Source organism: Ambystoma mexicanum, chromosome 1q (genome assembly GCF_040938575.1).
Source record: "Ambystoma mexicanum isolate Mex_15411 chromosome 1q, UKY_AmexF1_1, whole genome shotgun sequence".
Taxonomy (NCBI): Eukaryota; Metazoa; Chordata; class Amphibia; order Caudata; family Ambystomatidae; genus Ambystoma; species Ambystoma mexicanum.
This window is the reverse complement of record NC_090922.1, coordinates 1,535,635,584-1,535,649,628: the sequence shown is the minus strand read 5'-3', so window position 1 is coordinate 1,535,649,628 and position 14,045 is coordinate 1,535,635,584.

The following is a 14,045-nucleotide window of genomic DNA, read 5'->3' as shown; positions in this document are numbered from 1 at the left end:
CAGTTGGTGGAAAGATTGAGATGTACATTATGAATATGCATGATCATTTGCAGAGTGATAACTATTATGCATTTCATGAAAAGGACAAAAAGGTGCCAATGGGCCATGCTACCTCACACAAAGTTGCTTATCGGCTTGTCTAATTCCCAATGACCGCCTGAAGCCACCTAACTATTTCTTATGGCGGTGTCAAGTATAAGTTGGAAGTTATGATACAGAACTCAGTTTTGCTAAAAAGTTGACCAGAGAACAAAGAACTATCATAAATGACAAACAGACCGATGATACCCTCTTCCCCTTGAACCAAGGATGCCAGAGGGCGGAGGGAGGAATGGTCGGCTGTCCTATCCAAGCATAGGAGTAATTCTAGGGTACTTCCCCCAGATTGTAAAATAAATGATGTCATTTGAGCTATATAAGGGGGACTGTACTAGACAGAGGGACACAAGACACACACCCAAGAATCTAGGGTAACAGGAGAAGGAGGACAGAGAGGAGACAGCTGATCCCATCCAAGAGAGTGCAGAGACCAGACCCTTGCCTATCTGTCCAGAGAGTCCTGAGATCCAGGTGGCTGTCCAGAATCCCATCCAGGAGAGTGCACTGACCAGACCCCTTGCCTAGCTGTCCAGAGGCTCCTGAGATCCTGCTGATTGTCCAGATTCCCAAACCTAGGCTTACTTTGTAAGTAGCAAATCACCCCAGTCCCAAATTGCATACCCCTCTCTTTTGTAACGTGAATCCCATAGAAAATCCCATTGAAAATTCCATTGAAGTCCCACATTGCCAGTATAAATCACTCACTTTCCCATAGAAGAATCTGTATTAGCCTGTGTATGTTAGTGCATTTCTTTGATAAATCTTTCAGTTGTCTGTATAAGTCCTTAGCATTATTTCTCTCGCCCCTCAAATCCACCTACCACTCCGCTATCTGCTCCCTCTGCCTTCTCTCACCTCACAACTCTATCTCCTCTTCCCTTGACACACTAGGATGGCTCCCTTTTCACTCGCAGCTTAAATTTAACTTCCTCTGTCTAGTCTTCAAAGCCCTCTATTGTCTTGCCCCTCCCTATCTATCCTCCCTCCTCACTTTCTACACCCCTCCTCATTCTCTCCGTTCTGCAGATCTCTTCCTTCTTTCTCCCCCTCCTCCACCCTGTGCCCCTTCCCCCTTCCGCTCCTTCCAGCTTCTTGCTCCTTTCCATTGGAACCGTCTTCCCCTCCCAATCCGCTCTACTACTGTCATGATGCCTACCCCCGGAGCACCATGCCAGGCCCAGCACCCCAGGAGCAGGCATCACGCCCCCGGGTAAAAGCCCAGCGGCCCTTTATAGGGGCTCTTTGGACTCTGTCCTGGCGCCGTTGTCGCCAGGCTCATGTTGGACATCAGTCCTGGCACCATAGGCGCCAGGTTCATAAGGGGAAGTGTTTGGTGCACTTACCTGAAGCAGACCATGCTGCATACTCACCTGATGCAGACCATGCTGCATGAAGAACCAAGCCAAATGAGGCTTAGGAGGGACTATTTTTCTGAAGGAACTATTTTGTTACTTGGGTGGGGCTGTGGAAGAATACTCACCTGGAACTTTTTCCAAGGCTATTTAAGCCACACCCGGACAGCCACACGTGCTTCGCATTGTTCTGCATCCCAGCAGCTGAACGCTCACCGTGTCAGCTCCTGCACCTGGACTCCAGCCACGCCCGCCTCGAACCTGGAACACCTGTAAGGAAAGAAGAGAAGAGAAAGGTGAAAACCAAGAACTTATTCAACCTTCTTACCTGCATCCGCAATCTTCACGCCAGCATTCCTGAAGGAAGACTTCCATTTAAAATCACTGCGTTGCTCGCTGCAGCGCCACGCTTCAATCACCTGTTCCTGAGACGCTGCCCAGCTCCATCGCGGCTCTCAGCACCGGTCGCCACATCCCTGCACCTAGGGGAGAGAAGAAGAGACAAAAGGTGAGCAAGGGAACACAAGAGGAAAGCCGAATTTCAAGCCATATTACTTACCGGCTTTTCTTGGTGAACCATTCCACTTCTCGGGTCGGCGCCGCATCTTTGGAAGGTACCGCACCCCGGCCCCTAAGGGGAAAGGACAAAAGACATTACTGAGGAATTATAAAGACATTTAGAGGGGTCGCCCTCATCACTAACTCACCTGATTTTACCACCGGCAATTTAACCCCTCAACGCATCGCCTTCGTTCTGCACCTGCAATAAAGGACAGATCACAGGTTAGGAAAAAACAACATAAAAGGAGGCTCACACTTGAACTTTTGCATCTTCATACTTACGGCGTATCGCTCAGAAAGTCAAGTGGATTTGCCAGACCATTCTGAAAACCAGTGAAGTAACTGGACGAACACGCGCCCCTGCACCAGAAGCAGGATGGAGAGTTCATCCTTCCAAACCATAAGGTGAGCTTAAACCGGGGGTTTTGGAGGAAGTCAGAGAAGAACGAAGGGGGAAAGGGGGAGCAAGCACACTATTCAGCAGACAGTTAATCCCCTTTCTCATCTGCAGAAGGATGTTCCTACGGGCCAGACAAGCAAGATTTGCGGGGTCCTGTTCAATCGGTGGTCCGAATTCTGCGCATCACGCTTGAAGAGGCCACAGCAACCCAGACCAGACCAGCGCCTCCGTGGGAGCCAGGTGAGCGTTACAGAACGCGAAGCCTTCCTACGAATTCCCACCCAGGCGCTAAGGAAACTTCTGAGACTGACCAGTTGGCCCAACTACTGGGGGAATTACGGGCCGAAGTACACGCCGCTCATCAAGAGACTAATGCTCTCAGGAGGGAAGTGATTGTAACAAAAGAAGGAGCTGATGACCTGGCTAGACAGCTTTTGCAAGGTCAAGCTGGACAAACTCCTTTACCCGGTTCCGGAGGGAACCCCGCTCCTGTGCTTTCCAGTAACCCGGTGCAAATTAATCTACCTGGACATATGCCGCTGGCCCCACCCGAACGCTTTGCTGAGGACCCCAAACAATTCGCCGTATTCATGAATCAGTGTCGTTTAGATTTCCAGTGCAGACCTGGGGCCTTCGCTAATGACCAGACCAAGGTAGCCATTGCATTGTCATATCTCAGCGGCAGTGCTGCCGATTGGTCAGTTCCACTGGTAACTCAAGATGACCCGATTCTTCGTGATTTTCAAGGATTTCAAGGAGCATGGAAAGGTTATTTGCTCGTCACTCCCAGGGGCAGGCTCTAGATGACGAACTTCTATCTCTGCGACAGGGCAATCAAGACCTCCTTTCCTACATTGTAACCTTTAATAGACTAATTGTGGAAACTGGGTGGCCAGAGGATAAAAGAATCACGTTATTTTATCGAGGTCTACGCGGAGAACTTAAAGATGTCCTGGCCCAAGTTGTAAATCCGCCCCAAGAATGCTCAGAATATATAGACTTAGTGGTCCAATTGGATCACAGACTGCAAAACAGAAAAGCAGATCGGTCCAAGTTTGAGACCCGGGTGTTAGTCATGATCCACGCTAACCTCAAGGGGGCTGAAGCCTCTGAGCCAATGCAAATAGGAGGAGTTAAAGGACCTTTAACTCAAAAGGAACTTGAAAGAAGACGGCAGATGCACTTATGTCTTTATTGTGGTTCCTCTGGACACTTCCTACGAGATTGCCCGGCAAGGCCGCCCAGGAAGGTGGTAGGAGCCGCTGATAAAATCCATGAAACCTCTGTATCGGGAAACGACCCAGCCCGACAAGCGTAGGGGTCCACTTGCCGAGCTTGAAAACAAACTCTCAGACCTCGCATTTCATTGTGCCAATGGTCCTCGTAGGTCCGGAACAGCCTAAGCGGTTCCATGCAATAAAGGCATACATCGATAGTGGGGCTATAGGAAACTACGTGGATCGTGAATTGGTCTCCAGGATTAACCTCCCTCTGCGTCCTAAAACCAGCAAAGATGTCATCACCACAGTTGATGGTACCGAAATTGCCTCAGGACCGGTAACACATTCCACAGCTGAGGTGACACTTGTAGGTCCGGACGGCCATCGGGAGGCAGTTGTGTTTGATGTAATCAAGGCTCCACAGTTTCAGGTTATTCTCGGAATCCCTTGGTTAGAGACACATAATCCTCGAATTGATTGGCGAGCAAAGAGAATAACCTTTCCGGAGTGTGCAGGAACCTGCTACCCAGAAAATCTGAAGATCAGTCTAGCATCAGTAACCTCTGTCTCCATGCAACTACCTCCGGAATATCAAGACTTTCAGGACTTCTTCCAAAAGGAACAGGCCAACACGTTACCTCCTCACAGATCGTACGATTGCCAAATCGATCTGGTGCCCGGTGCACAACCCCCTTGTAGCAGGATTTATGCCCTTACTGAGCCGGAGAATCTGCATTTGAGACAATATTTAGATCAATACCTAGCCAATGGTTTCATTCGCCCGTCAAAGTCTCTGGCATCCTCGGCTTTGTTCTTCGTGCCAAAAAAAGAAGGCGACCTTAGAACTTGTATTGATTACCACGCATTGACCCAGATAACTGTTAAAAATCGTTACCCTCTGCCTTTGATCCCTGAACTCCTTGACCAGGTGAAGGACGCTTGCGTATACACCAAGTTAGATCTCCGGGGGGCTTATCATCTGGTACGAGTAAAAGAAGGCGACGAATGGAAAACGGCCTTCCGTACAAAATATGGACTATTCGAATACCAGGTGATGCCTTTCGGGTTGTGCAACGCGCCTGCTGCCTTCGAATTCTTCATGAACGATGTCCTTCGGGAACTCATCGATGTCTGTGTTGTTGTGTATATCGATGACATTCTGGTGTACTCCTCTTCGGAATCAGATCACAGAAAACATGTCAGGGCTGTCCTTGAGAAATTGCGCCAGCACAAACTGTTTGCAAAAATGGAAAAATGCCTTTTCCATTCCACCGAGGTTGAGTTTCTTGGATTCATCCTGACACCTAAAGGGGTCCGAATGGACTCACGGAAAGTGGATGCCATCCTCAAATGGCCATCACCTAGTTCGGTGAAAGGTGTCCAAAGCATGCTTGGTTTTGCCAATTTTTATCGCAGGTTTATCCCAAAATTTTCACGGGTGGTGCAACCCATCACTGCACTCTTGCGGGAGAATAAACGTTTTGAATGGACCGAGGAAACTGAACAGGCCTTTCAGGAATTAAAAGCTAAATTTACGTCCGCACCTATTTTGAAACACCCGCATCCTGATCTCCCTTATATAGTCGAAACCGACGCATCCAGCTTAGCCATGGGAGCTGTCCTGTCTCAGAGAGACCCCTAAACCAACCAACTGCACCCCGTAGCATTTTGGTCCGGAAAGTTTTCGCCGCCGGAGATAAATTATGCAATCACCGATAAGGAATTATTAGCCATTAAGTCCGCCTTTAAGGCTTGCCTGCATTATCTTCTTGGCGCCAGGCATACCATCACCGTGATCACTGATCACCGAAATTTACAATATTTAAAAACTGCCAAGGCTCAGTCTTCACGACAGCTCCGATGGGCTTTATTCGTTGCTGAGTTCGATTTTGTAATCACTTACCGTCCCGGCTGTAAGAATGGCAAAGCAGACGCGCTATCTCGAATTGGAATGGGAGAAATGGACATAAACTCAGAACCTGTGCCGATAATTCCCGAACAAAGAATCTTGGGGATAACCACTTTACAAACCCTTGAAGACATTCAAGCATGGGTAAAACTATTCCTGGACTCTTCAGCCTTGCAGGATTGGATCAAAAGGGGGTCTGACTTTTCAATCAACGATGGCTTACCTTACTTCCAAGGACATTTATTTTTGCCAGAAAAGGAATTGCAAGAACTGGTTATTTCCCGTCATCACGATACTCTGATGGAAGGACATCCTGGCATTGCCAAAACAGAGGAAAAAATTAAATGACAATTCTGGTGGCCGTCCTGGCGAAAGGATATTAAATCTTTCGTGATGTCCTGTGGAGTTTGCGCCCAAAACTAAGGTAAAAAAAGAAAACCCGCCAGACTTCTTCAACCCTTAGACATTCCACCAGCACCTTGGCACACCTTGTCACTAGATTTTATCACGGACCAGCCCTCTTGTAATGGATACAATACTATTCTGGTTGTGGTGGATTTATTTTCCAAGATGGCCCATTTTATTCTGTTGAAAGGATTACCTTCAGCTTTTGTTCTTGCCAAGGAATTCCTCAAAAATATCATCCTTCTGCATGGATTCCCGTCCATACTAATCTCCGATCGGGGAAGCCAGTTTATTTCTCATTTTTGGAAAAAGTGTTGTCAACTGGCACAAATTGACGCAAGACTCTCAACCAGCCACCACCCACAGACCGATGGTCAGACGGAGAGAACGAACCAGACCCTTGAACAATATCTACGATGTATGTTGCACCAATCGGAGGGTAATTGGAAGGATATTTTATGGGTGGCTGAATATGCATACAATAACTCGATACATTCTGGAACTGGTCAGAGCCCCTTTTATACCCTATATGGACATCACCCTCGTACTTCAGACTTGGACTGACCTTTGAGCCTCGAAATGCCCGCAGTGGACCATTTGCATTCTACGATTACTCAAGCCTTCAAGGATGCTACTGCACACTTACAACATGCGAAAGGGAAATACAAAAAGAATGCGGATCTGCATCGAAAGGAGGCGCCTCCATACCAAATAGGGGATCAAGTATGGTTGGCTACCAAACACTTATCACTCAAGGGACCTCGGACTTTTAATCCAAGGTATTTAGGCCCTTACTCGATCAAAGCTATAATTAACCCAGTGGCAGTCAAGCTAGATCTACCAGCTAACATGTGGATTCACCCCGTTTTTCATGTGTCGCTTTTGAAACCAGTGCAACCAGGAACCAGATTAATAAAGCCACCAGAACCAATCCAGATAGATGGGGAGCCTGAATTCGAGGTGAAGAACATTTTGGACTCTAAGATCTCGAAATCAAAACTTTTCTATCTAATTGATTGGAAGGGGTACAGGCCTCAAGAAAGATCTTGGGAATCCAGCGACCACGTACATGCACCTCGGCTAGTAAAAAGGTTCCATCGGAATTTCCCGAACAAACCGAAACCTCCTGAGGGAACGACCTTGGGAGGGGCCTTGGGGGGGAGTGCTGTCATGATGCCTACCCCCGGAGCACCAGGCCAGGCCCAGCACCCGCGGGAGCAGGCATCACGCCCCCGGGTAAAAGCCCAGCGGCCCTTTATAGGGGCTCTTTGGACTCTGTCCTGGCGCCGTTGGCGCCAGGCTCATAAGGGGAAGTGTTTGGTGCACTTACCTGAAGCAGACCATGCTGCATACTCACCTGATGCAGACCATACTGCATAAAGAACCAAGCCAAATGAGGCTTAGGTGGCACTATTTTTCTGAAGGAACTATTTTGTTACTTGGGTGGGGCTGTGGAAGAATACTCACCTGGAACTTCTTCCAAGGCTATTTAAGCCACGCCCGGACAGCCACACGTGCTTCGCGTTGTTCTGCATCCCATCAGCTGAACGCTCACCGTGTCAGCTCCTGCACCTGGACTCCAGCCACGCCCGCCTCGAACCTCGAACACCTGTAAGGAAAGAAGAGAAGAGAAAGGTGAAAACCAAGTACTTATTCAACCTTCTTACCTGCATCCGCAATCTTCACGCCAGCATTCCTGAAGGAAGACTTCCATTTAAAAGCACCGCGTTGCTCGCTGCAGCGCCGCGCTTCACTCACCTGTTCCCGAAACACCGCCCGGCTCCATCGCGGCTCTCAGCACCGGTCGCCACATCCCTGCACCTAGGGGAGAGAAGAAGATACAAAAGGTGAGCAAGGGAACACAAGAGGAAAGCCGAATTTCCAGCCATATTACTTACCGGCTTTTCTTGGTGAACCATTCCACATCTCGGGTCGGCGCCTCATCTTTGGCAGGTACCGCACCCCGGCCCCTATGGGGAAAGGACAAAAGACATTACTGGGGAATTATAAAGACATTTAGAGGGGTCGCCCTCAGCACTAACTCTCCTTATTTTACCACCGGCAATTTAACCCCTCAACGCATCGCCTTCGTTCTGCACCTGAAATAAAGGACAGTCCACAGGTTAGGAAAAAACAACATAAAAGGAGGCTCACACTTGAACTTTTGCATCTTCATACTTATGGCGTATCGCTCAGAAAGTCAAGTGGATTTGCCAGCGCCATTCTGAAAACCAGTGACTGGACGAACGCGCGCCCCTGCACCAGAAGCAGGATGGAGAGTTTTTTGTCTTTTGTTTCCCTGACTATATCATTTGCTCTCCTTTGGGAAATTATTTGACCTCTTCGTTGTATATGTTCCCTCCCTTGACTACCTCTGGTAATTAGGATTTATCTATTGACGACCTAGGAAGGTTGAAACACGTGTTGGCGCAGTGTGTTTTTGGTGTAATATGTTCTAATGCGTAAAGTGCTCTGGAATATTAGGGTGCACTCAGCAATGAATAATTGATATTTCCAGATTGATGTAATGTGTTCTAAGTGATTTGTTTCTCTATTGATATTAAAACTTGGAACCCTACTTATCAACACTTACCAGGTGTGTCTCTAATCAATGAATATATTTCACAAATTGAACAAACCCACCTATTTAATGCCAAAAGAGTGTGACAACTGCAAGATCAAGCGCAGTCTGTGAGGCTAGCAACTTTTTAAGTTACATGTTTTTCAAGGTGACAGTGGAAAATCTCCAGTCTAACCACACGGCTGCAGCTGTTTCTATTTTGACTTATTTTAGCGCGATTTGTGAATATCTCAAGGTTGCGCATCCACACAATTTCTTGGGCCACCTTTTCCACAATATTCATTTACTTGTTTTTCATAGGCCCAAGTGTGACTGCTGCACCAGTGTCTAAGTACAGACACATTTACAACTAAACAATGACAGATTACCTCAAAAATAGAGAGGAAGACAGTGCTGCTTTATTTGCACCAAGAGGCACAGACACAAATCCTTTCAAATATAGACCAAATGTCCCTGAAACTCTAGCACAAAAATTCATTAAATTAGAACGATTATGCAAAAAAGAAATTAACAAATATTGGGAGCAAGTTTCCCTGAAGAACTACTTAGTACAGAACATTATACCTAGAGGCTTGAGAATTTTAATCTTTCCAGATTTTACCAACAAAGACGATCAGGATTTGGCGGCTGATTGGGAAGCCAATATCACCTCCAGTTCAGAAAATATGTTGAAAATACTGGTGACACATGCAGAAAGGGAACATTCAAGGGTTACGCTCGAAATAGACAAGACTAAGGCAGAAATTTCAGCAATGAAAAATGCAGAAAGTACCAAAGAAAAAAACTTTCCTGAAATGAATCTGATACTAGTGGAATACCAAGATGAAATTAAATTGAGAAAATTCAGGAAATTCTACAGAGATGAGAAAGATTATTTGAATGACAGAGTATATACTTATCAACCCAAATTTGATGGGGACCAATCCCTGATTGTTACTCCAATTACATCACCTGTTACCTCTGATGCAGATTCAGAATCTGATACACCGAAGGACACTGAAAACCAGGACCAAGACATAACAGCTGAATCCATACAAAACAACAGAAGAGGTTTCCTTGCAGAAATTAAAAGATATAAAAAAGGGAACCAAGCCTTGTATAATACTCAACTTAAACAAGTTTGGTTCCAAAAGAATGTCCCTTTAGGACAGAAAACCTCTACTACTCCAACGTCATCAGAGGAGGAAGAGGGCGAGGAGCTAATAGGCGAGGAAGGGAGAAATATAGGAAAAAGGTTCACCAGATCAAGTCTCAAGACCGCCAGACCAAAACCCATACTGAAAGCCTAGTTATCAACTTATCTGATAAACACCTCTCTCACCAACAATCATCAGTGCTTAATTATGGCCTTTCATTTGCACCGAGTCCAGAACTAGACATGATAGAGGTACAAATTGATTTATATAAATTCACCAGAAAACTAAAACTTAAAAAATATTTTCACAATAAACCAATCAGTTGGACACAACCAGAAAGAATGTTATCGATCAGTACAACGAGTATACAAGAAATTGAAAACATTCAGATACTTTCTAATTTAACCTTAGAAGAACCCAAAACCATGAAAGACATACAGCAAGAATTAGGAATACACTCAAGAAATTTAGAGATTAAGGAACATAAAAAAAGATCTAAATTTATCCCACCCGTTGGAGGGGAAAATGTGATTGACACATTTTACAAATCAGTCACTAAGGACATCCATACGCATATGGATCGCATTAAATCATCCATCAAAAGTAAGAAATCCAATCTAATCAGGATTGAACGAGAAGCTTTACAGGAGATTTGCAATGATAACTCTATAATTGTGAAAGAGGCAGACAAGGGGGGAAATATAGTCATTCTAAACAGAACAGACTACATCAAAATGGCAGATGAACATTTATCCATTCCTGGCTGTTACAAAAAACTTAGTAACAATCCTATTAATCAGACTGTGAACGAACTACATCTGATACTACAACAATGGTATGACCAAGGGCTTTTAACGGACGATGAAAAGGCATTTCTATCTGTAACCAAACCACTCATGCCTACAATATATTTTCTTCCGAAAATTCACAAACCGTTCGAGCATTTGCCCACAGTAAGACCGATAATGAGTGGACAAGGTGGGGCCACGGAGCCGTTAGCTGACTATATTGACAGCAGCATTAAGAATTTGGTACCAAAAATTCCAGCATATCTTAAGGATACCATGCATGCCTTACAAATTTTGAAGGAGACTAAATGGCAAACTACCTATGCACTAATGACACTAGATGTAGCATCACTCTACACATCGATCCCCCACTCTTTGGCTTTGGAAACAATAGACTATAGTTTCAGGACCTTCTCTGCCTCTCATTATATGCATGTCCAAATGATCAAAAACTTCCTGGACTTTACCTTAACACATAATCAGTTCATTTTTAATGGAGAGTACTTTTCACAAACAAAAGGCATAGCAATGGGTGCAAAATACGCCCCATCTTTGGCTAATTTGTTTATGGCATACTTTGAGGAGAAATATATTTTTCACAATAACCCCTTTCAAGACCATATTGTTATTTGGAAAAGATATATCGATGATGTCCTGGCCATATGGGAAGGCACAAGAGATGAATATGCAAGTTTTCTAGACTACCTGAATCATAATACCTTTGGGATTAAGTTCACAGGACAAATTGACCCACAGGAGATTGTATTTTTGGATCTCAAAATCACAATAGATGCAGGCGAATTACACACCTGCACAAATAGGAAGGACACAGCAGTCAACTCTATTTTACATGCAGCTAGCTGCCATAAACGCAGTGTCGTAGAAAATATACCAAGAGGAGAATTTCTCCGATCAAAACGGAATTGCAGTCAACTTGAAAGTTTCCAAAAAGAATGTAAGTCCATAGGTGCAAGATTCCAGGCAAGAGGGTACTCTAAAAATCTGATTAGACAAACAATAGATTCAATACAGAAAGTATCTAGACAAGCATTATTAGAAACAAAATCTAAGGGCGAGGATACACCGTATCCAGAATTTGTCAGTTTTATCACCAAATACTCACGGGACAACAAACTTATCTACCAAATGTTGAAGAAGAATTGGCATATATTACTTTTGGACACAGATCTTCATAATTACATCTCAAAATGTCCTAATATAATTTTCACCAAAGCTACCACATTTAGAAAAGTACTATGCCCTTCTTTCCTGAAACCTGCACCCCTTGGACAGGAACACTGGCTAACTTCTAGGACTCAACCATCGGGTTTTTATAAATGTGGAATGTGTAATTTTTGCAAATATACGTTATCACCAATGAAAACATTCAAATGCCATGGCGACTTGGAAATTAAGATTAAGGATTTTATTAATTGCCAATCAAAATTTGTGATATATGCAATACAATGTGTTTGTCAAAAAGTGTATATCGGGAGCACTATAAGAGAAATTCGCTTCCGTATTCGGGAACACCTTAACAGCTTAAACAGCCAAGATATTAGACTACCGTTGGCTTCCCACTGGCAGGAGCATCACCAAATGGACGATGTAAAAGATATTAGATATGTTGGACTACAGCAGATTTCGCCCCATCCAAGAGGAGGTGACAGAGAGTTGAAGCTACGCCAACAGGAAGCAAAAATGATTTGCAAATTTCGATGTGTATCACTTGGTCTCAATAAGGATCATGACTTAAATGTCTTTTTATAAACTTATGAACAGTAAGTAATAATTATGCAGGGTAACATTTTAGTCAACTTATAGGTTGTCCATATTAATTCATACACTTTAAGGTTTGATAAACAATTGATATTTATGTAACAAGTTTGTGTAAGTCAGTAAAATTTGGGATATTCCGGAATTATTTAACCATGTGCAAATATATTCTTAATATCTTAGAATATACAACTATTCGAGTTTTCTTGCCTGCATTTCGGCTGAAAAACCATGTAAGAAGTCCGTGGAACGAAGCATTATTTCGAATTATTTCCTCTTCCTGTTTGGTATAGTTGCTTAGCAACCATAGTCAGATGACCCCATAGATGGAGCATGTGACCGTCACATGATCAGAATCAGCAACCAGGGCACCATAGCAACGACGCGAACCCGCCGATGATTCATTCACTGCCCGAAGGCGTCAGACATCAGTCAATACATTGCAGCTAAGCCGGTGAGTTTGAATAACGTAGACACGTTAGTAATATCCTCAAACTAACTGAATACCGTTAGAGTAGCTAAATTAACACGCACACCATAAACAAACTCACCTCTCTCGTTGCAGAATGCGGCAAGAAAACGTAAAGCAGGCGAACGTAAACTATTTGTGCGACAAATATCTCGCTTCAAAACTTTGCTCGCATTTTCAGGCAAAAAGTAAGGCATTCCAAAAGTTACTTATATTGTAAAACAAATTAATTTGGTCTAATGTGACTCTCAGCACTAAGGCACTTACTTGTACTTTCAGGAAATCTGACCATTGCTAAAACAGCAACGTTTCATCACCAATAAGTCTTTGTTAATGATATCATCGGAAAATACACGGCCTCAGCACCCGAAAAGACTTTCACATTAGGTGAGATATGGGGGGGAAGGACTTGGCCCCGAGTTTCTCCTATGTTAAGTCACGGCACTTGCTACATGTTTTTCTGTCGAAGCAGAACAATTACTAATATTGCCTGTACACCAAATAAACAGCAATAAGTTACATAGAAAAGTTGCAACCTTCTTCAAGTGAAAACCTTTTGATCAAGTTTTTAAATCTTTGGTTTATTTTTGGAAATAGAAATGTCATTATAATTATACTAATGCTCTTTTGTCTTTTGTCTTTTGTTTCCCTGACTATATCATTTGCTCTCCTTTGGGAAATTATTTGACCTCTTCGTTGTATATGTTCCCTCCCTTGACTACCTCTGGTAATTAGGATTTATCTATTGAAGTTATACGTTGGATTAATTGTTAGTAATTTAGATGCCCTGAAGACGACCTAGGAAGGTTGAAACACGTGTTGGCGCAATGTGTTTTTGGTGTAATATGTTCTAATGCGTAAAGTGCTCTGGAATATTAGGGTGCACTCAGCAATGAATAATTGATATTGCCAGATTGATGTAATGTGTTCTAAGTGATTTGTTTCTCTATTGATATTAAAACTTGGAACCCTACTTATCAACACTTACCAGGTGTGTCTCTAATCAATGAATATATTTCACAAATTGAACAAACCCACCTATTTAATGCCAAAAGAGTGTGACAACTGCAAGATCAAGCGCAGTCTGTGAGGCTAGCAACTTTTTAAGTTAAAAGTGACACAGCCTTAGCATTTGGTTTCTCAGGAAAATGTCCTGTCATTGATTAGATGGAACTCCAGAGGATATAAGCATCTGTTAAACAATAATACAATTAATTTACTGTCTTATGATATTATACTAATACAAGAATCGTGGCTCATTTCTGTTCCTTCAAAAAAATCTTTACACAAGATGAGAATCTTTAAAACCCAAGAGCATGTTCTCTCAGTCATATCCTCTTGAACCCAGC